This window comes from Triticum urartu, chromosome 6 (genome assembly GCF_003073215.2).
Source record: "Triticum urartu cultivar G1812 chromosome 6, Tu2.1, whole genome shotgun sequence".
In the NCBI taxonomy this organism is placed as follows: Eukaryota; Viridiplantae; Streptophyta; class Magnoliopsida; order Poales; family Poaceae; genus Triticum; species Triticum urartu.
The window spans coordinates 266,778,337-266,799,944 of NC_053027.1; positions in this window are offsets into that span (position 1 = coordinate 266,778,337).

The following is a 21,608-nucleotide window of genomic DNA, read 5'->3' on the forward strand; positions in this document are numbered from 1 at the left end:
GTCGGTCTCGGGGCATCACAACACTCCTCCACTTACAAGAGATCTCCTCCCGAGATCTAAGGATGGCACCGGAGAGAAGCGGAAGAGCAAGAGGTAAAACAAAGTTGCTTCTTACACAAAAGAGTGAAACCAACGAACCTTGAGAGGTTAAACAAATTGAATGAAGGAATCCAACAAAGATGCAAGAAGTTGAAAACATGCCATTATAAAAGAGGGACAAGGAACATTGCGAGAACCTTGTAGGTTGAAGGACATGAAACAAGAGCTTAATGGACCAAAAATAATATGAATGCACACCGGTAGAAAAGAGAAACAAGGAACGCCATGTGAACCTTGGAGTTTGCAAATCTATGAATGACGAGAACAATGGACAAGAAGTACATGCAAGCACTCCTGATGAGGACATCAATACCATTGTTACACCCACAGCCCCTACTGTTACATATACTGGACCAATTACTAGAGCTCGCGCACGCCAATTAAATTACCAGGTACTTTCGTTTCTTGGTAATGATTCTAATGTTCATGAGATTATGATGCTGCCTAAATTGGATACATTTGTTTTGCTTACAAATGAAGGGCCTAGCTTGGAGAAGGATGAACATTGGAGCAAGAACACGCATGGAGTTGATGGCATGCGCAAGGGGATCAAGAACAGAGTTACAAGTGATGATTTCAGGACTTTGAAGCCGCCATAAGGAGTGCATGAAGCCTTGGACGAAATATACAAGATGCCACTTCATAATATTCGTCCATAGGCTATTCTAGGTGCTGCGTCACCTTATTAATGGGCCAGGCCCATGTAATTTCGAAATACTTAAGTATAGGCTATTTTTAGAGTCCGTATGTGTGGGGAAACAAGAGTCAGGGTTGGTTTCGGACCCCACCCTCAAGGGCCACGAAATTCCCCCCTCTTCCTCCATATATACAGCCCTTAGGGCGTCGTTTAGACTTTGGGTTATTTTTAGATTAAAAGTTCGCCATAGCTGCAACTTCGCGTACTTCGTTTGTGTCCAACGACCAGACCAAGATGTCATAGAACCCCACCTTGATCAATAAAGCTTTCATCTTATATTCGCAATATCCCGATTGCAATCTCAGTTTCTTGCTTGTTCTTCATTTGCTCGCAGGAAACGGACCCTCGTGGTCAGGTTGATCGTGCTCCGGCGTGGTCAATAACCCTCGGAAGTTGGTTTAGCGATTGCTAAGGCGCGACGTCTCGCACGTTCGTAGTCGGATCGTCAAGGTCGACTCCCACAGAAAACGATAGCCACCATCTCATCGAAACATCGGGACACCTTAGCCTCTATCAACTCCGGTTGAAACGAGATGAACAAGGAACAATAAAGATCAATTATGACAACACTCCGGCTGGAAATGGAAGGCATAGAATATGAACTTGGCCAAATGAAAGCACTTAGATGAGACTCCGGTTAGATGAGGAATTATAGACACAACACTCTGGTTAAAACAAGATAGAGAAGGGAAAAGAATAATATAATTTGGACAGCACTCCGATTGTAAATGGAAGGAATTGACCATGAACTTGACAAGATGAGAGGATAGTTGATGAAATCAGCAACACACTGCCTCTGAAACAATTGAAAGAATGGCACAAGGGGTAAGAAAGATCTCAGACAACACTCCGGTTCAGAAGGGAGGCAAAACTTGATAAGATGAGAGAACTCGAATGGTGGACACGACACTCCGGTTAAATGGATAAGTACGAAAAGAACACGGTCCTCACAAACCTTGGTGATGAGTGAAGAGAGCAACATCACAATGCCTCTGGAAGGAAGAATAGAAGATATATCATTGGAATCACAGAATTGAGAGGAAAAAGTCAGTTTCTACCACCAGCGAACTAGGAAAGCACCCTTCCAAGAAGGTTAAAACGGAGTTGTTGGAAAAACGAACAACGAAACGAATAAGCTTGTAGTGGGCTTATGGAAAACTTCTCGATATTGAGGCAAAATTCTGCCACTACAGAAACAAATAATATCATTGATAACACCAACGAGAAGAAAAACTTCTTCCACCAAGATGATAGAGAGATAACTTGGATCATTAATAAGCACCACAATGGCAACATTCCATAGTGAAAGCTTTAGGTGAAATATAATCCAAGATAACTCCAATGAAGAGATTGACGGGTTGCAAAGGATCTCCTGAACGAAGAGAAAAATGATGGGTTTAAAATATCTCATTCTTAACAACTTGTGAATCATGCAACACGAAAGGAAATTGTCAAGAATGACATAACACCACCTCAAAAGATAAGGTAGAAAGAATTGCATTTGAATGTAAGATAAAGAATGTTTGAACTCCTGAAAACAAAACATGTGTTGATCACCTTGTTAAATTTTGAGTATATCTTGGCGGATCATAACTTCGAGAGAAATATTGAAGAACAATTGAAGAATGAAAGGAATCCTTGACTAACCACCATGTAGAGCCTCCATGAGGAACTCCGGTAATAAAGGAATGACCAAAAGAAAGAGAAATGGAGAACACAAGGTGAAGCCTTGCGATGATTTAGATGGAGCTTTGCAACGAGATAAAGCGGAAAACTTGAAACTCTGGAAAAGAAAAGATGAAGCATCTCGAACCAAGGAATGTGACATGATGAACAACTATGGAAAGAAGAAACTAGATCACTTGGATGAAACAATAATAAGAATTACGTTATGCGTATCCTTCACCAATTTAAATTGATGACAAGCAACAGATTTGGCATACTACTTATTCTCGTAGAAAGGATTAAGAGAGATATAGTGTAAACTTGAGAAGTTATTGATGGAACCACCGGTGGGATTTGGAAAGAATGAATGGATTGATATGATAACGAAGGAAGAAAAAATCTTGAACGAACCACCGTAAGAATTGAAAATGGAAGTAGCAAAGGCACAATTCATCGGGAAGAATTTGGAAAACGAATGAAGATACTTGAGGGGATTTAGATACATGAGAACAGACAGATCATGAACTGATTAGAGGATATTTGAATGATGCCCCGCTAAGATTCGGAGAACGAGAGCTGAAAGCTGGAATGAATAATTCTGAGATGATGGGCTCCGGAGAAACAAATTGAAAAGACTCCTGAATTGCTCCGGATGGGTGAAAATAATACTCACAATCGAAAACAATTATGAGAGGATGGCATCAAGCTTGAACTATGAATCTTTAAGAGAACGGGCAAGGATTTAAGAGGAACTCTTCTTCGGTCTTCAAATGCTGAGAATGACGACGAGAAACACGACCATGAATTGTTGAGATACTCCAGAATGAAAAACAAATAGGTTGAGCAAACAATGAAAAATAATTCGAAAGATCTTGGAGAAATACATTTGACTGATGAAAACTTATACTTACGTTAAACTTTGAAATGAATTCAGGAATAGCTTTGGGAAAATCAGAAGAATCGGGTAAGATCATTGGAAAAGACCTGTGGGTTAGGGCCCACTCAAAAGATACACCGTTGAACGATTGCTTGACAGGGGGGCGGATTTAACCGATTGAATTAAATGGCTTGAATGAGATAACATCCTCAAAAGAACTTGAGCAAATTGAGAATGGAAACTTGAATCTTCTGAGACATCTTCAGCACTCCGGAACAAATCAATAGCGAGAGGTGCATGATTCAGTGGTGCACCGGCATGGGAAAGCATTTGAATCAGGGAAAAGGTTATGGTCAACAACGAAATCTTGAATTGAATCCACCGGAGAAGAAAAGAGAACGAAGAATGATAAACTCGAAGTTTCGTTAGTATCTTCATGAAGAATCACCGGGTGAGAACATTGAAGGAAAACAATGAAGAGACTTCCCGTGAATAAATATGGATACTTGATTAAGAAATCTGATTCCTTGAAGGAAAAGGAAGGGAGGACGGGAAAACAAAGGCAACTTGGAGCAGATGGAATGGAACAAACAAATTTGAGAAAAACTTAGATTTGATCTTGCGGATGGGAAAAATGATGGGATCATCTCGAAGAGAAACGCACCGATTGGAAATAGAATTGAGATGACAATCTCGATAAATAAGAAGGCTTAGTATTTACAAAAGAATATGAGAACACCGCTTAGGAAAGGTATGGAATCGACACTTGACATCGAAGAAACTCGAATACCAGAATCAAAACAAAAACAAAGGATTTGGCTTGCAGAATAAATAGGAAACAAACATATGATAGATCCCATATCATATGATGTGCCTGTTGGAAAGATATCGTACGAGATACTTGAATTCCCACCTATAAACTCCCAAAACTTTCTGGTTATGCAATCTGGTGTTGGGAATATAGGGGAAGCAATATATGTCACCCAAAGTAAACAATCCCTACATCCAGTTGTATCCGTCCGTCAACACATAACCAAGAAAACTCCGAAAATCATGCACCTCAACCTTCAAAAAGCATATGTTGTACGAGCTATGGCAATACTCCCGAACTCCCACCCTAGTACTGGGTGGCGTCGAGGTTATCTCACCAACAACTACATAAAAGAGATTTTCGATGTTGGCGAACTCAGGTATTCCATAACTGCAACGATAAAATTGTGATGACAACATCTCGGAGCTCAACTCCCCGGGACACTGCCACAACCCCTAAATGTCGGGAGGCACCAAGAACAATGTTCTCGTCACAAGAATATCGGAACGATTCCAAGATACCCGTGTGATCCTAAAAAATCATGACATTTGAGGAGAGGAAAGACAAAACATCTATGTCAGGAGGCCTCACCAGAGCGACGAAGGGACCGAGGAGTAAAAAGAATCCTACTCTCCGGTATATATAATCCTAAGACTCGAAACATTTTTGTTCTAGACTCAACAATGTCAGCGACTCGGTCAAGCAGGGGGCTCCTAAGTCGGGGATGGCTCTGATTACCAACTTGTAACCACTACAAAAAAAAGACACATCCGTGACATTTTGGGCCGAACAATTTTTTTTTGTCATACATATGACACTTCTATGACGATAATTTTGACAAAACCTGGTATAATCATAGATGTGGTGGGCTCCTACTTATATGAAAAAAATCATGACAGAAAATGGGCTTTTCGTCCTGGGCGGGCCGGAGATGCAGCTGCATGACATTCTTTGGGTCGTCGATGACGAAAAAAACCGTGGTAGAAGCGAGGGGGAGGAAAATTTCGGGGAGTTCCCGGTTACGGCGAGAGGTCGGGGGCCGAGCGATGCGCGTTTCTCTCGTACACGTACGCACGTGTGTGCGAGGCGTTGGCTCTAACTGAACCCGAGCGAGGCGTTGGGCTCTAACTAAACCTGAGCGATTGCACTGCAGGCTACGCGTTACTGAACCCGAGCGATCGACCGATGGCTATTAACTGAACCCGATCGAGCGATTCCTTCGCTACTGCTTCTAACTGAAGCCAGTCGATTGGATGAACAGTGAGCGTTGCGGGGGGGGGGGGGGGGGGGGGGGGGGGGGTTGGATGAACAATGAGCGGTGGCGTTGCCTCTGGATGAACAGGACCCCGTGGTGTGGTGGAGGGCTGGATGAACAGTAGACGGTGGAGGGGTGCCCGTGGAGGGGTGGTTGAACAATAGCCGGTGGAGTAGCGTGCGGTGGAGGCTGGATGAACAGGAGCCCATGGAGGCTGGAGGAGGTTGACGGTGGAGATGAACAGTATCCCGTGGAGTCCTGTTTTGCGGTACGCCACACCCCTCCCGATCAACAGGACCCCCGTTTCAATCGTAGCGCTCCAACACAAGTCCGTTTCCTCCGTTTTGCGGTACGCCACACCCCTCCCGATCAACAGGACCCCCGTTTCGACCGTAGGAGGTCCATTTCCTCCGTTTTGGGGTATGCCAGACCCCTCCCGATGAACAGGACCCCATTTTGAACGTGGCCGGTCGAACATATGGCCGTTTCCTCCGTTTTGCGGTACGCCAGCCCTCGTTTCCATCTCCTGTTCCGTCCAAGCCCTCCTGATGAACACGACCACGCATTCCGTTCCGACCCTGCCGGTTGGCTCCCACACGTTTCATTGCTTCCCGATGAACACGACGCATTCCGTTGCCTCCCCATGAACACGACGACGACGTTGTTTCTCCGTTCCGACCCAGCCATGTCCACGAGCCCTGGCCGTACGTATGCGCGAGTAGGGGCTCGAAACCCTGCCTGTATGTATGTACGTGGCCGTATTTTCTTTCTTGCACCCTGGCCGCTGTACATACGTGTACATGCTACGTGCGCGCCTCTACTACGACACGTACGCGCCTCTACTATGACACGTGCGCGCCTCTACATCGACCAGTATATATGTACGTACACGTTCGCGACAAAAATGACAACGCTACGTACGCTTCGACCAGGTGGGTCCCGACTGTCAGGGACTTCCTTCCTGCGAAGATGTAGCTGGTGGGTCCCAGCAGTCAGGGGGGCCAATCGTTTTTTTGCCCGAACGCACTTCCTTGCATGCGAAGGTGTAGCTGCCGGGTCCCAGCAGTCATGGGGGCCAATTGTTTTGTTTTTTTGCCCGGACGCCACTTCCTTGCATGTGAAGGTGTAGCTATTGGGTCCCAGCTGTCAGGGGGGATCGTTTTGTTTTTTTCCTGGACGCACTTCCTTGCATGCGAAGATGTAGCTGGTGGGTCCCAGCAGTCAGGGGGCGAATCGTTTTTTCGGAGGCACTTCCTTGTGTGCGAAGATGTAGCTGGTGGGTCCCAGCAGTCAGGGGGCGAATCGTTTTTTGTCGGACGCACTTCCTTGTGTGCGAAGATGTAGCTGGTGGGTCCCAGCAGTCAGGGGGAAACGTTTTTTTCGCGAAATATTGTGGCCCGTCTGGCGGGTCCCCGTTGTTAGGTGGAGGAATAATTATTTTGCGCGTAATAAGGAGGCACTTCCTTGCTGCGGCCGTGGACCCAGCTGTCAGCCTCTCCACGTATAGTCCACGTCCGATGGAAGCCATTCCTTGACCACGTTGAGCACGCCACACCGAGAGCACCAGGGCGGTGGACGACGGCGAGGCCTAGGAAGGGGACGACGCGGAGCCGGGGAAGATGCGGCAGTGGATGCCCACACGTAGCGGAGTATGAGGGTTCACTCGTTCGATGCGGTGTGAGGCTGCCGTCGCCGTAGAATAACAGGGGGTGTGGGTGCGTAGAGGGATGGCCTGGCCAGCGGTGGGAGTAGTAGGGGGCGGTGAGGCCTCCGCGGCATCACAGCAGGCCACAGGCGGCAGGAGCAGGCGGCACGACCGGCGCTGCTTTGGGCGGCTAGAGCAAGAAGACCAGAGGTTGAAGAAGCACTACGGCCGTTGGATGGACATCGTACGGTCACTGGAGATAGAATCGTTCATATATTGACTAAAGTTGACAAATGCCTCCGTCCCAGTCAACTTAGTAGGCCCACAAGTCAGCCTCCCACCAAGGTGGGTCCCAGCTAGCAGGGGGTATTCATTTTTTTATGCGTAATAAGGAGGCACTTACGATGGGTCCGAGCTGACAGCGGGGGGAATGTTTTTTTGAGAAATACAGTGGCTCGTCCTGTGGGTCCTAGTAGTCAGGCGGAAACGTTTTTTTTCGCAAAATACTGGTGGCCCGTCCGGTGGGTCCCTGCTGTGAAGTGGAGGAATAATTATTTTCCGCGTAATAAGGAGGCCCTTCCTTGCGGCTGCCGTGGACCCAGCTGTCAGCCTCTCCACGTATAGTACTCTTCTGATGGAAGTCGGTTGTTGACCACATTGACCACGCCGCGCCGAGAGCACCACGGCGGTGGACGACGGCGAGGCCTAGGAAGGGGATGACGCGGAGCCGGGGAAGACGCGGTAGTGGAAGCCCGCACGGAGAGGAGTACAAGGGTTCACTGGTTCGGCTGCTGTGTGAGGCTGCCGTCGCCGCAGAATAACAGGGAGTGTGCGTGAGTAGAGGGATGCCCTGGCCAGCGGTGGGAGTAGTAGGGGGCGCTGAGGCCTGCGCGGCAGCACAACCGGCAATGGGAGGCGGGAGTAGGCGGTCCCGCCGGCGCTGCTTTGGCGGCTGGAGCAAGAAGATCAGAGATTGAAGAAATATGACGGCCGTTGGATTGACATCCAACGGTTACGTCTGCTAGAATCGTTTGTTGACGTATATAATAACTAAAAAAATCTTGCATACGCGTCAACTAAACAGGCCCACAAGTCAGACCAGTCCCTCTTTTTTTAATAATTTATATATAGCTCATGGCAACTTCTTATGCAACTTAGTGCAGTCGTTTTTTTGGTTGGCCAGGGCCAATTTCGCATATTTCTATGGGTTCCAAACTATTTTTAATACCGAAATGTCGAGCCAGATTTAAAGTACTTTGATGATATATTTAAATTAGGTTAATGCCCAGTGAAATAGGAATCTGAAAATTTGAAAAAATTCAGAAATTATAAAGTAATTGCTATTTTGTCATCTGTTTTTATATTTACAACCCATTTCATATTACTTTCAAGATTTGCAGGCGTCTTGAAAGAGTTGCAGCCCATCAGGGCGTAGAAAAATAAGTAGGCCTGGATTGGGTATTCTTCAGAAAAAATAAACTGGGCTCATTTTCACAAAGAAAAAATAGCTGGGCTGGTCACATGGTGAACATAAAATATAAGCCTGGGCTAGACGGGCCACAGCCAGTTCAAACCCTGCTCCGTCTCAACAATACCAAACAAAAAAACTGCTCGAGTAGCTACGTCCCTGGTGTGAGCCGATCTTGTGATGTTCTCTTGTCTATTGACTATACACGCTCACAATGTCATGGGTCCCAGATGTCAGTAAAACACTAGGAGGAAGCATTTTATTTTTCCATACGCTGACGTGGTGGGCCCCTACTGTCATCCTCTCCACGTACTTCTGCCGATTCCTGTTGTTTCTTGACCATGTTGACAACGCGAGAGGGCGGCGCCGCTGCGAGCGCACCAAAGCGCGAGGAGGACGTCGACGTTAACGATTTACGAGATGGTGGGGCGGCGATGCGTGCGTTGAGGCGCAACCACCCGTGGGAGGCGGAAGCAGGCGGCCCCGCCGGCGTTGGTTTGGTTTTGGCGGCTGGAGGAAGACAGGACTGAAGAAACACGACAGACTGTAAAAGCAGCAGGAGTACTTAACAACCTTAACTGAAACCAGCAGGGGCACTTAACAACCAAAGCTGAAAGTAGTATGAGTACTTATACAGGTTCAATGTACAATGCAAGCCTCGAACAGTGCTACTTTTCCTACAGTTAACCAAGGGTGAGGCCACCAAGCCCCAGGACAAGGCCCAGGCGCTACCCTGCGCATCCACAACCTTCTGAAAGCGGCTTTCAATAAATAGGATATTCGCTTTAGAGCCATGGAAAAGCATGAACATAATCTTCTGTCCTATTCTCCAAGATGGACGGGCCTTCATTATTTGAGACCACCCATGAATAAGTATCTTTTCACCTCCAAGGGGAATTGAGTAGGTCGACATAAACATCATGTTGTGACCAAGCACAAGTCTGACCCGACCATGGTCAGGCATCTGTATAGGAACAATAGAACTCGGCAGTTCCTGTTTCAAGAAGATCACAGTTGTAAAACTGTGTATAAGCAATAGTTTATGAACAACATATATAACAGAAAATAGCTCGTACCATAAGTTTCTCGACACAGTTGGACCTGTTCAACGAGTGCAGCAGTGGCACACATACCCCACGTGGGCTTCCACCATTGAAACGCCCCACAAGGACCTCAAGACGATCAATAAAGTGTAGGAACTTGTGGATGTTTATCCAGTCAACTTCAGTGCCATTAGTAACAGCCAAGTTATTACAGAGTAACAAACAAGCAGACTATTTAACTCTGAAAAAACCTACACATGCCACCAGTTATAAGAAAATATTAGTTAGAAGTAGCACCTTCGTGAGAGATTCGTTGCTACTTCTAAAGTTAAATTGTGATTAGTTAGACAGAATAGGTGGATTAAGAAGTAATCGAGGCAACAATCAAGAACCAGATACAAAACTAACATGGATGAACAATTGGAACGACGTCGCGGTGGAAGATCAGAGTGAAGATGAGACCAGGTTCTGCTATTTCGATCAACATTCGTGCGCCAACTTTCAGTCCGTAACACTTGAGAAAGTTTATCCAAGTTCGTCCATAAAAAGCAGCGATCTTCTTGGTTCATGAACCCAACTCGGAACTTATATCCATGGCTTGTCTTCACTGTGACCATTAAACTAGTGTATTCATTTATGGCAAGGCCGAGCATCTTGAGTACATGTGTTCTGGCAGAGCAAATAATACACTGCAGGAAAAATAATATGAGAACACAGCATGTTCAAAAAAACCCCACCCTCCCAGATAGAAAAGAGGATTCTAGGAACATACTGTGTGCATTTCAAAATGCTGTGTTAGGATGAGAAGGAACAAGTGTGTCCTCTCACCGAGGGCGCAGAAACCTATAGGGTACTCGCACTTTGGGCACTGCAAATGAAACACACTAGATTCAGTAGGAAGAAAAATGCATCAACGGCGGCGGCTGCCATCCTAGGATTACCTGCGACCAAGGGACTTGGATTTATCGGGGATGGATGAAGAATTCGTACCTGGTTCTCCATGAGAAAACCCTATGCAATCGCCGAGAGGGGGTTTTCTCTGAACAAGCAAACGAGGGAGAAGGGGATTCAGGCCCAGTGAAATATTGCCGCTTCGTCCGTCCAGCTTACTGCTAAAGCTGGAAAGGGGGGTTGTGATTTTACGGCTCATTGGGCATTACTGCGGCGCTACGACCAGGGTGTGTCTACCGTGAAGTTGTGCACTCTATTTTGTGCATATGGCACGTGGACCCCGTTGCCGGTTGCCCCACATATCAGCGAAAGGAAGTAGAAAGACAGGAGTAACTAGTTACACATAAATATATTTTTTGACAGAGAGATACTCCCTCTGTAAAGAAATATACAAATCTTTTATATCACAGGCTCACCTTGCCGAGAAATATACTCCCTCTGCAACGCACAGGCATTATGGGGGTTCAACTTTTTTTATGGGGGTTCAGCTGAGAATATAATACTCAGATAGGCTCACGGTTCTGGACTTTGGGCCGTAGGCCGACCCTGCATGTTTGTGGGCCCTTGTGTTCTACCTCAGCGCTTTTCATATTGCAAGCGATCGGTATGGCGCTGGTTTTAGATGCCGTCGCAAGGCAAATACACAAAATTGAATAAAGCACGGTAGCTGTTGGAATGAAATCGAACGACAGTTCCTAACCAGCAATCAGAGTTGCAATTCTATCAATGATATACCATGTGATAAATAATATTTTCGTACTACTTATACACACAGGACACTTGTTTCACCATGCCATATTATTACATCAAAATCTCTCGGAGGATAGATCAGTTCGGCAGTTGCGTGCTGCTACTGAAAAATTTCGAAGTTGATTTGGACCTGCTCTCCTTGCCGAGAAAGTTCTATTTTGACATCAGCCCCTACCGCAAGATATGATTTAGATTTGAACCTTGACCATCCTTTAGCATCAATCATCATGCGACCATCCTTTGTACTTACGGTATATTGAGCAGGTTCATTCACACCAAGGTTGCGCATGGTAAGAGAAACTTGGTCGCGGTCGCCCGGATTGTTGAACGACTCCCTCATTGCTCTAGGAACTCTCTGTTTGCAAACAAGAAGACATACCCAAACAGTTAGATCAACACAGTGAATCATGTGAAACAACATGGAAAGAAAAAAGAACGAAGCACTTGGGCGGACAATGCTTACCAAGAAGGTGGACATGTCGGTTTTTGTAAGGACTTTGGTATATGAAGTGCGAACTGCAGCCTAGTCTGTTGCCAGTGCAACTGCACGGGCCGGAGCAGATGCAAGTGCAAGTGTTGGTGCAGGTGCCGAAGCCGCTGCTGCTGCCGGAGATGGTGCTCCTTGTAGAGCTGGTGCCGGTGTCGATGCCCGATCCTCCGGTAGATCAGACTGATCCGCTGACATAGTCGGTGCCCAATCCTCAGCTGGATCAGACTGAGCTGCTGCCGCTGTCAGTGCTAGAGCAACTGCCGGTGCTCGATCTGTGTGAGACAGCGGCGATCGTGTCTGGTCTGCTATGATCAGCTTTCTAACTTGACTAGGATCCGTGACCGTGATCCAGTTTTTTCTTCATTTCTTTTAAACACGAGAAGGACTAATTGTGGCGTTTTTGTTAAACCAAACTGTAGTTCATCATAGGGATTCAGCTTGTACTCACACAACAGACTGATCCAATTTTTTCCAGTAATATAAGTGATGGACAGTGCCTTCCTTACTGACACGACATAAGAAGTGAAAGCTACAAAAATAGCCATCGTAGAGCAAACCAAATGGTTTATTTTGTGATGAATGTCACATGGCAAAACCTGCATCGTAAAATTGCAGGAAAAGAAAGAAAACATGACATTAAATCAATAAGATTTAGACAGTATGTCACAGCCCTAGATTTGACTGTAATTAGGTTCATCAGCATCCATGCATCATGTCTAAATTCTAGTGAAATTTGAAATGAGGGAATTCTCAAGCCTCAGAAAAATCCTTTTAAAAAAAGGGGCAAGAACCCTTAAACCTGCATTTAGTGAAACCAAAATGGCCTTCATTAATGTTTGATAATTTTGGCAAGGGTTTGGATCCAAACCAAAAATATTGAACATTTTTAAGGAATTATTTTGGCACTGAATTTAAATCATTATTCTATTTGAATTTGGAATTATATTCATAATATATGGGATATATTTTCAAATAACTTTGAAATGTTTCATGTGCTGTTGGAGAAGTCCATCTAGCAACATAAATTATTCAGAGGATATTTGGCGTTGTTTTGAATTCGTTTAAATTTGAAAACAGTGGCAAAGTAAAAAACATAAAGAAGAATAATAAAAGGCAGAAGCTTACCTGGGTCACTACTGGCCTGGAATTGTGTCGGCCCAGCCGACTGGCCAGCGCCAATCACCCCTACCTCGCGCCAGAAGGCAGGGGCGCGTGCTCGTCGCGCGCTGGCCACGCGCCGGGCCACCTCCTGGCTCCCACCGCTGCCCCGACGCGCCTGTGAGCGCCACGCATCCCCCCCGGACCTCTCCCACTCCTCCCCGCGTTTCCCCTCCTCTCCCTCGCTCTCTCCCGCCATGGCCGACGCGGCCATGGACGCGCTGCCCTGAACCACCACGGCCATAGCCACCCCCTCGCCTCCTCTTCATGACCACGGCCTCCTCTGTACTCCTCTACACCTCTCCGTCGAGCCACGCTTCACCGGAGGCCCTGAGACATCGCCATCGACGCCGTTTCGACCTCTGCACCTATGGCCGCTGTCGCACGATTCGCCGCCTCCGGTGCGTCCCCGAGCCTGCTGACCACCCCCTTGAACCCGCTGTGAGCTCCTGCTCCTCCCGCCTTGCTCACCCCCTCCGTTCTCGTCTGTTAGCCGCCGCCCCGCGATACCGAGCTCTGTCCATCGCCATGGCCAGCGAGCCTCGTGCTCCTGAGATCCTCCGCTCACCCCAGTAGCACCCTCCTGCTCACCGTACTTCTAGGATCCGAACGCACGCACCGGCTCCTCACGCCGTGCTTCGTAGCCCCGCGCCCGCACACCTTCAAGCTCCGACCGCCGCCTCGCTCACCGTTGTTGCTGTTCCCGACCACCTCAGCCCCTCTCGCTTGCGTAGATGGATGTGGCCGAGCACCCGCAACGTGTAGATGCCCTCCGCCGCGCGAATGGTCGCCGGAATAGAGATTCCGACAAGCCACCGCCGTCATGTAAGGTCGCCGGCGACTTGATCTGGTGGTGCTGACATGGCAGTGGTTAGATTAGGGCCTAATCACTGCTTAGTTAACCTCTTAGTCAATGACAAGTGGGCCCCGCCCTGCTAACAGCTCTAGTTTAGGTTAATTATAACCCTGCTAGTCAACTGAGTCAATGCCACGCGGGCCCCATGGGTCAGGTTTGACCTGAGCAGCCCCGTTGACCTGCTGAAGTCAGCATGAGGTCATGCTGACACAATAAATTATTTTCTGGATTATTTCTATTTTGGAAATTCCAGAAAATTAGCAAAACTTCAAAAAATCATAGAAATTAATCTATAACTCCAAATGAAATAGGTTATATATGAAAAATTATTAGAAAAATTCAAGGAATCCGTCTGTACCATTTTCATGCATGTTTGAAAAATGTTGTCCTTTGTTTTGGACAAAACAAATAAAGGGCATTTAAATAATCATATATGGAGTTGCAATTTGAATCATGTATTCAAACCAACTTCATTTAAATCATAGCTAGATGCATTAGCTCAAATCACAGCATATTGCCATGTCATGATCATGCATCATATTATGGCATTGCATTGATTGTGTTCTTTCTCAGTTGACGGTGTTTGTCCCCTCTCGGTAGACGTGTACCGACGACGAGAATGATGACACCGATGAAGTGTGTCCCTCTTTAGAAGTGTCAGGCAAGCAAAACCCCCTTGTTCATTCCGATACAATCCCACTCTCTCGCTCCTGCGCCCTTTTACTACATTAGGACAACAACGATTCAATGGTTACATGCTGCGGTAGTTGAACCCCTTTCCTCTGCATGACCTGTCATTGCCACAGTAAATAGATGAAACCCACTAGCATGAGTAGGAGTTGTTTGAGCCCTGATGTGCCTACTCATTCGTGCTTGTTTGTCATGCCTGCTACTGCTTAGAGTTGAGTCAGGTCTGATTCATCGGGGATGAATTGGAATGTGGTGAACATGTCCTACCATTGAGAGCTAAGTGTGTGAACGCGATTTGGTAAAGGTAGCGGTGAGAGGCCATGTAGGAGTACATGGTGGGTTGTCTCATTGCAGCCGTTCTTAGGAACTGAGTTATGTGTTTGTGATCCATGAACAATTACTACCACACATTGGGTTCCGGTAACTGGACCCCTCTCGACTTATTAATCAACTCGATCTCTATCCAGGAGTTGCAACTAGTTTCTGGTGTTTGTAGGTAGTGTTAGTAGTCTACCAGGTGGAACCCAGTACAGGTGGGCTTGGGACAGACTAGGCACAGTGGCACGGCGTACCACGTGGCACCCGGATGGTGGGCTTGGGAACCCTGCTCACATCGTTTGGGGCCATGAGCGACACCCCAGCCGGATCTCCTTGCGGATGGAACCCGAATAGGCGATAAACCTGGACGAGAAACTTTTGTGATTAGTCAGGTCGTGGCCGACTCCCTCACCAGGCTTCCGCTTGAAGGTTGCCTAGATACACGACGTGTACATGGTGGTAAGTGGCGAGAGCGTGTGTGAAGAAGTACACCCCTGTAGGGTTATCATTATCTATTCGAATAGCCTGATTCCTCGGATATGGAAACTTGGACCCCTTGTACAGTTCATAGACAAGTGAAAGTGGATACTCTAAAATGCGCAAGATAAGCGTGAGTGCTATGGATGGCATTCTCGTAGGGAGACTGGAGCGGATCCATAGTGGTGTATTGGTATGGTGAATTTGTGGAGTCGTGTGCGCCACCTCAGAGAGTTATTTGCTGTCATAGTTCAGGATAGCCACCGGGTCAAAGCTGGCTTGCTGCAGTTAAACTCCACCACCCCTTTCTTGATACTGATGCATATGTAGCTAGTTCTGATGTAAGTCTTGCTGGGTACATTTGTACTCACGTTTGCTTAATTTATGTTTTGTAGAGAGACTTTAGTCTCGCTAGTAGTTCTGTGTGGACTTCGACGTTTAGCTTGATACCTCAGCTACGATTTTGTGCCTCGGCAGGATCTGGTAGATAGTCAGGCTTCTCAGCCTTTTTCATTTGTAGATGTCTGTACTCAGACATGTTAAGCTTCCGCATGTGCTTTGACTTGTATGCTCTGAATGTTGGGTCATGAGACCCATGCTTGTAACATCTCGCTCCACGGAGCCTAATGAATAAATACTCTGAGTCGTAGAGTCTTGTTGTGATGCCATGTTGTATTGCACATATTGAGCATATTGTGTGTATGATTGAAATGCTTGGTATGTGTGGGATCCGACAACCTAGTTGTTTATCCTTGGTAGCCTCTCTTATGGGGAAATGTAGTCTTGTGCTTCCATGAGCCATGGTAGTCCGCTACAGCCCGGTTCACCGGAGTCCTGATAGCCCAGCACTACTGCTCCGGAACACTTGACTGGCCGGCATGTGATTCACTTTGTTCCTGTGTCTGTCCCTTCGGGGAAATGTCACGCGGTGACATCCGGAGTCCTGTCTAGCCTGCTACAGCCTGGTTCACTGGAGTCCTGTTTGCCCAGTGCTACAGCCCGGATTCGCACGCTACTGACCGACATGCTCGATGTTGATTCATGTATGCCTGTCCTTGTAAGTTAGTGCCACTTTGGGTTCATGACTAGTCATGTCGGCCCGAGTTCTCTGTCATATGGATGCTAGCGACACTATCATATACGTGAGCCAAAAGGCCCAAATGGTCCCGGGCCATGGTAAGGCGACACCCGTGGGAATACCGTGCGTGAGGCCGCAAAGTGATATGAGGTGTTACCGGCTAGATCGATGTGACTTGGAATCGGGGTCCTGACACAGTAAATCAATAAGATTTACTTGATGTGACACGAGTGAATCCTTACCAGGAAATCACTATGTTGAAGTACTAAACAGAAGATTGATCGTCCAACTACGTGTGTGTCGGATTTCGGGTTCCGGCAGACCCTTGAGGTTCGAACACTGGGGTGCGCGCGGAGATTTTGCCTCCTACCTACCTGCACCCCTCCGCCTTGCTAAGATCTAAACTATGCAAAGAACAACACAAGAGACACAAGGTTTATACTGGTTCGGGCCACCGTTGTGGTGTAATACCCTACTCCAGTGTGTGGTGTGGTGGATTGCCTCTTGGGCTGATGATGATGAACAATACAAGGAAGAACAACCTCGCGAGGGTCTGTTCTTGGCTAGGGCGATGAACTGCTGGGAGGAGTTCAGTCACCTTTCTCTCTCTCTTTCTGATCAAAACCCCTCTCTTTCCTTCCAACCCCCTCAGCTCTCTTTGCTATGTGGGTGGCTAGTCCTATTTATAGAGGCCCTAGTCCTCTTCCCAAATATCGAGCGGGAAGGGAGCCAACAATGGCGGGCTAACTTGAAGGGGGACAGCTAGTACTAGCTACCCTGACAAAAGTAGTCTTTGCCTGCACAAAGCTCTGGTGATGACGCCGTCTTGGGCTCCACGGTGAACTCCATCTCGTAGTCCTCCTGGTCTTGGTCTCGTTGCACCGAAATGGCAACCTTTGCCTGACGCCTCGGTACTCCGCGGCTGCGCTTGCCCCCTTTGCACCAAAGAGGAAGGGAGGACACTGCGCGGGTTGGCACCCGCCTGGCACCCCCGGTCGTCATGGCTTGCGTCACGGGAACCTCGTGAGGTACCCCGCCTTGATTTCTCCACCTCCTCGTGAGCCAGCCTGACGAGGCCGCACCTGAGGAAGCTCCGCGTCGTCCGCCCCGCGAGGCTTGGCCCCTCGCGAGGGTCTTGGGTTTGTGTTGGTGAAGATGGGCCGTGCTGGGCCCCCCTTTGAGCCACGCCGCAGGCCGCAGGCAGGCAAGTCTGGGGACCCCCGTTCCTTGAACACCGACAGTAGCCCCCTGGCCCAAGGCGCGCCCGGACTTGGCCGTGTAGGGAGGCGGAAGGGCAAGAGCGAAACGCCGCGGGCCCTAACAGCCTGCGGCCTTGGGCGCTGCGTGGCGGTTGGTTGGACGTGGGCGTCTCCACTTCCCCATGGCGCCTCGGCAACTGCACGGATTGGACAAGTCCCTGCATGCAAAGTGGGTCATGATTACCTGCAATCATGGAAGTAGGCGGTTGGCCTTCGCCGGCCATAAGTACGGAACAACGCGCACCCTTCCAGCCGGCTTTCAGGCTTCAAATTTGGCCGGAGGCCGCATGAGCTCACTGGCGACGACCCGTAAGCATTCGATTCTTGTCTTTATTTCTTTCTCTGCTTCTGAGGCTTGACGTCCGCATTTCTTGGATAGGCTGGCGCTCGCAGCAAAGAAGCCGAAGGGGACTCCCGAGGTTCCATCCATGGCAGCACTTCTGCCCGCGAAGGAGGGTGACCGCGACGCACAGGCTTCTCCTACCCGGTCGTCCTCGCGAGGCCTGGCTGAGCCGGCTGGGGCGAGCTCAGCCCCCACGGCCCAAGTGGCTCCCGAGGTGCTCTTGCCGCCGCCGCCACTACAGCTGTCGGGGCGCGGCAGACTCCGCCTCAGGATGCTGTGGCCGCGCTGCCGCCTTCTCCTCCTACTCCACCGGCTGCTGTCTCTCCGACTCCTTCTGCCGTTCTGGATCGTGCTGTTGCTGAGCTAGACCGACTGTATCAGGATCTTCTTGGCGCCGACCCCCGCTTGGTGGCTGGGCGCTTGGAGCTGGCTTCAGGATGGGTTCGCTCCGACGCTTCGATTCGGGCGGCGCTAGTCCAGGCCTCGACGGCATGCGACGAGGAGAAGCAGGCTGTCCTTGAGGCGAAGGCTGCTCGTGACGCAGCCCTGGGGGAGGTGGTCGACATCCGTGGACGTTGCAAGGCGCTGGAGAGCGAACTGCAAGATTTGCGGGACCAGCTCGTGAACGAGGTCCGCCTTCGCCGAGAGCAGGAAGAAGGCGTGAAGGCTCGTGAGGCGGCTCTCATGGAGAGGGAGGTCAAGCTTAAGAAACGCCGCGACCGCCTAGGCACGCTGGAGCAGGAGTTGGGGGCGAGGAAGGCCAAGCTGGACGACGAGGCCCTGGTTCTTGCCGAGGACCGCGTGGCCTTCACGGAGATGGAGGCGAGGGCTCACTCCTCACTGAGGACGCTTTACGACAGCGGCCTGGAGAGCCCACTGGCTGGCGCCGAGGACAGCCCCGCCAAGCTGCTTCCCTTCCTGGTTCACGCTCTTGAAGATGTTACCCTTGGCCTTGGCCCTAGGGCCGAGGCCGAGGTGCGTGTCCTGTCTTCCGTAGCACTGACGCGGGTCCTCACCCACATCTACCTTCGCGATCCCGGTGTCGACCTCGACGGCCTACTGGAGCCAGTGAGCGGCGAGCGTGCCGCTGCCGCTGCCGAGGCCGTGAAGGGTCACACAGAGGCCCTGCTGGGGAGGTTCCGGGCCTTCAGCACCAAGCCGAAGAAAGGCGCTGCCGACTCCACCGCTTCGTGAGGCGTACCCAATCCGCGCTGCTCCACCACCGACAAGTGACTCCGTCGCGGCTCCTGTCCCGCCTTTAATTCCTGCACATGTATCATGCCTCGGGGAGGCGTTTAAACTTGCGTTTGGCATTGAGATAACAGTGTGGACTGTAATATTTGCTTTCGAATTCCTTGAAATTTGCGCCTTTCATTCCAACTTGCTTATGTTCTACGCCGGCAGAGCCCGGCCCCGCGCATGCCTCACCCAGCGTTGGTCCCGACCGGAAACCAGGACGGGGCCAAGGAGTGAGGGGCCACGTGACAAGTTAGGCTCCTGAGTCGCGATGCTCAGGAGTCCCCCTTGGCGCACGAACAGCAAGTAGGGAGGTGTGATGCGGGTGGATCTACCGTTCTACGTCTGCAGAGCCCGGCCGCGCGCGTACCTCACCCAGCATTGGTCCCGACCGGAAACCAGGACGGGGCCACGGAGTGAGGGGCTACGTGACCAGTTAGGCTCCTGAGTCGCGGTGCTCAGGAGTCCCCCTTGGCGCACGAACAACAAGTAGGGAGGTGTGATGCGGGTGGATCTACCGTTCTATGTCTGCAGAGCCCGACCGCGCGCGTACCTCACCCAGCGTTGGTCTCGACCAGAAACCAGGACGGGGCCACGGAGTGAGGGGCTACGTGACCAGTTAGGCTCCTGAGTCGCAATGCTCAGGAGTCCCCCTTGACGCTCAAACGGCCTTCGTACCTTGGCTCCGCTCGGGGAGAGACGCGTGACGAACCAGGCCCGGGGGGATCTGGCTGGGCGGCGTGCGTCTGGGTGTGACCCAGGCGCAACCCCCGTGCCCAGCCCCCTCGCGTGGCACTCCCGAGGGGAGGCGTTACGATGAGGCTAGACACTAAGCTCTGGGCTCCCTGAGGTTGGTGCGGCCCGGGGGCCATCCTCAGTTGTTTATCACCAGCGCGGAGCATAGCGCTACCGTATGTGTACGGGCATAGCCGCTCCTCGGCAGTGTCGTCAGCCAGCGCGGAGCATGGTGCTTCCACTGGTACGTGGGAGGGGGCCCCCCTACGGGAGGGCCCCCCGGGGCGTGTACAGCCCCGCCCTGACACGTGGCTGGCATGGTAGGGCCTGGTGAGGTGTATCTGGGCACCCGTGAGCCAGCGCGGGACTCACGGGGCCCTACCTCTAGGCGGGTTGCACCTGGCACTGGGCCTTTTCTTGTGATGTGTCCCTGCAAATTTGGTTAGATGTCGGCACTCTACGTCCTCGGGTCCCGGCCCTCGAGCTGGTCTCAGCCGTCGCTGGTATGCCAGGTCGCGATGCCATGGACAAGGCCAGAGGGTGAGGGCTGGAGAGCCAGTAAGAGCCCTGAGTCGCGATGCTCAGGTACCCCCCTTTAACGTGCAAGTGGTCAGCATGGAGAAGAAGAGGTGCCGGGGACCGGCATCAAATAATCAAGCATGGTGGGTCTAACGCATGATCGGAAATAAACGCAAATGGGATACATGCCGCTGGGCCTGGCCCAAGCGGCTCGGGGATCGTGCAGCCCGAGGGGCCCCCCCAACAAGGTAAGCTAACAACATGGAATAAAAAAGGGATACACGCCGCAGGGATGGACCCACGTAGCCTGGGAATAATGCAGCCCTGGGGGGGCGCTCCTAGCTGGAAATAAAACTCAAAAGATGTCACCTGATGATGTTGAGGACGAAGGAGCGTTGGTGTAGCAGGCTCGGTGGGCTGCGGGAGCCGATCCTCACGAGCCCCCAGGCCCAGGGGCCTCGGGAGGCTCCGGAGGCGCTGTCGGCTCCTCATGGGCCATCTCCATCCCTGCCAGGGCTGCAGAACGCCTGGCCTCTCATGCCTCTGTGATGCCCCTCATGAGGTGCTAGTACGTGTCAGCCGCATTCGGCAAGCCGTAAGGCATGCGAACGTAGCTGTGGGGTGGGCCTCCGCAACGCCCCACTCGCGAGGCCCGAGGCGCTCCAGAGAGGCGACTCGGTTGAGCCCCGGTATGTCGATGCAGACGTGCAGCACACTATCCTCGCCTGGATGGGGAGCCACTGCTGGTAGGCGGCGGCCGCCTTTCATGACTCTTGACTCCTGTAGCTCCTGAATGGCCTCGCTGACGAACTCCGAAGGGTCTAGATCTCCTTGCCTTGCTCCTTCTTGAGGGAAACGTGCTTCGAAACACGCCTCCATGTGGTGCCCAAGCGCCTCCCCCGTGACCCTAGCTAGGTCGGTGGCCCTCCAGGGGAGAGCCCCCGAGCCCTGCCTGAGGAGGGCGCCGGGCGCGCTTTCCTATGCGATAGAAGGAGGTTCCTCCTGGGCAGGCGCGGGCCCAAAGGGGCCTGCCTCATGAGTGGTCGGGCCGGACGATGTCTTCTTCTTCTTAGGGGCGGTCTCGGGAGGCCTCCTGCTTCCACGATCCGGGTCTTCCAGTGACGCGGCCTGAAATGCTCATTCCAGGGAACACACCGCGTCCTTCTCTTCACAGGGCACCGTGATGAC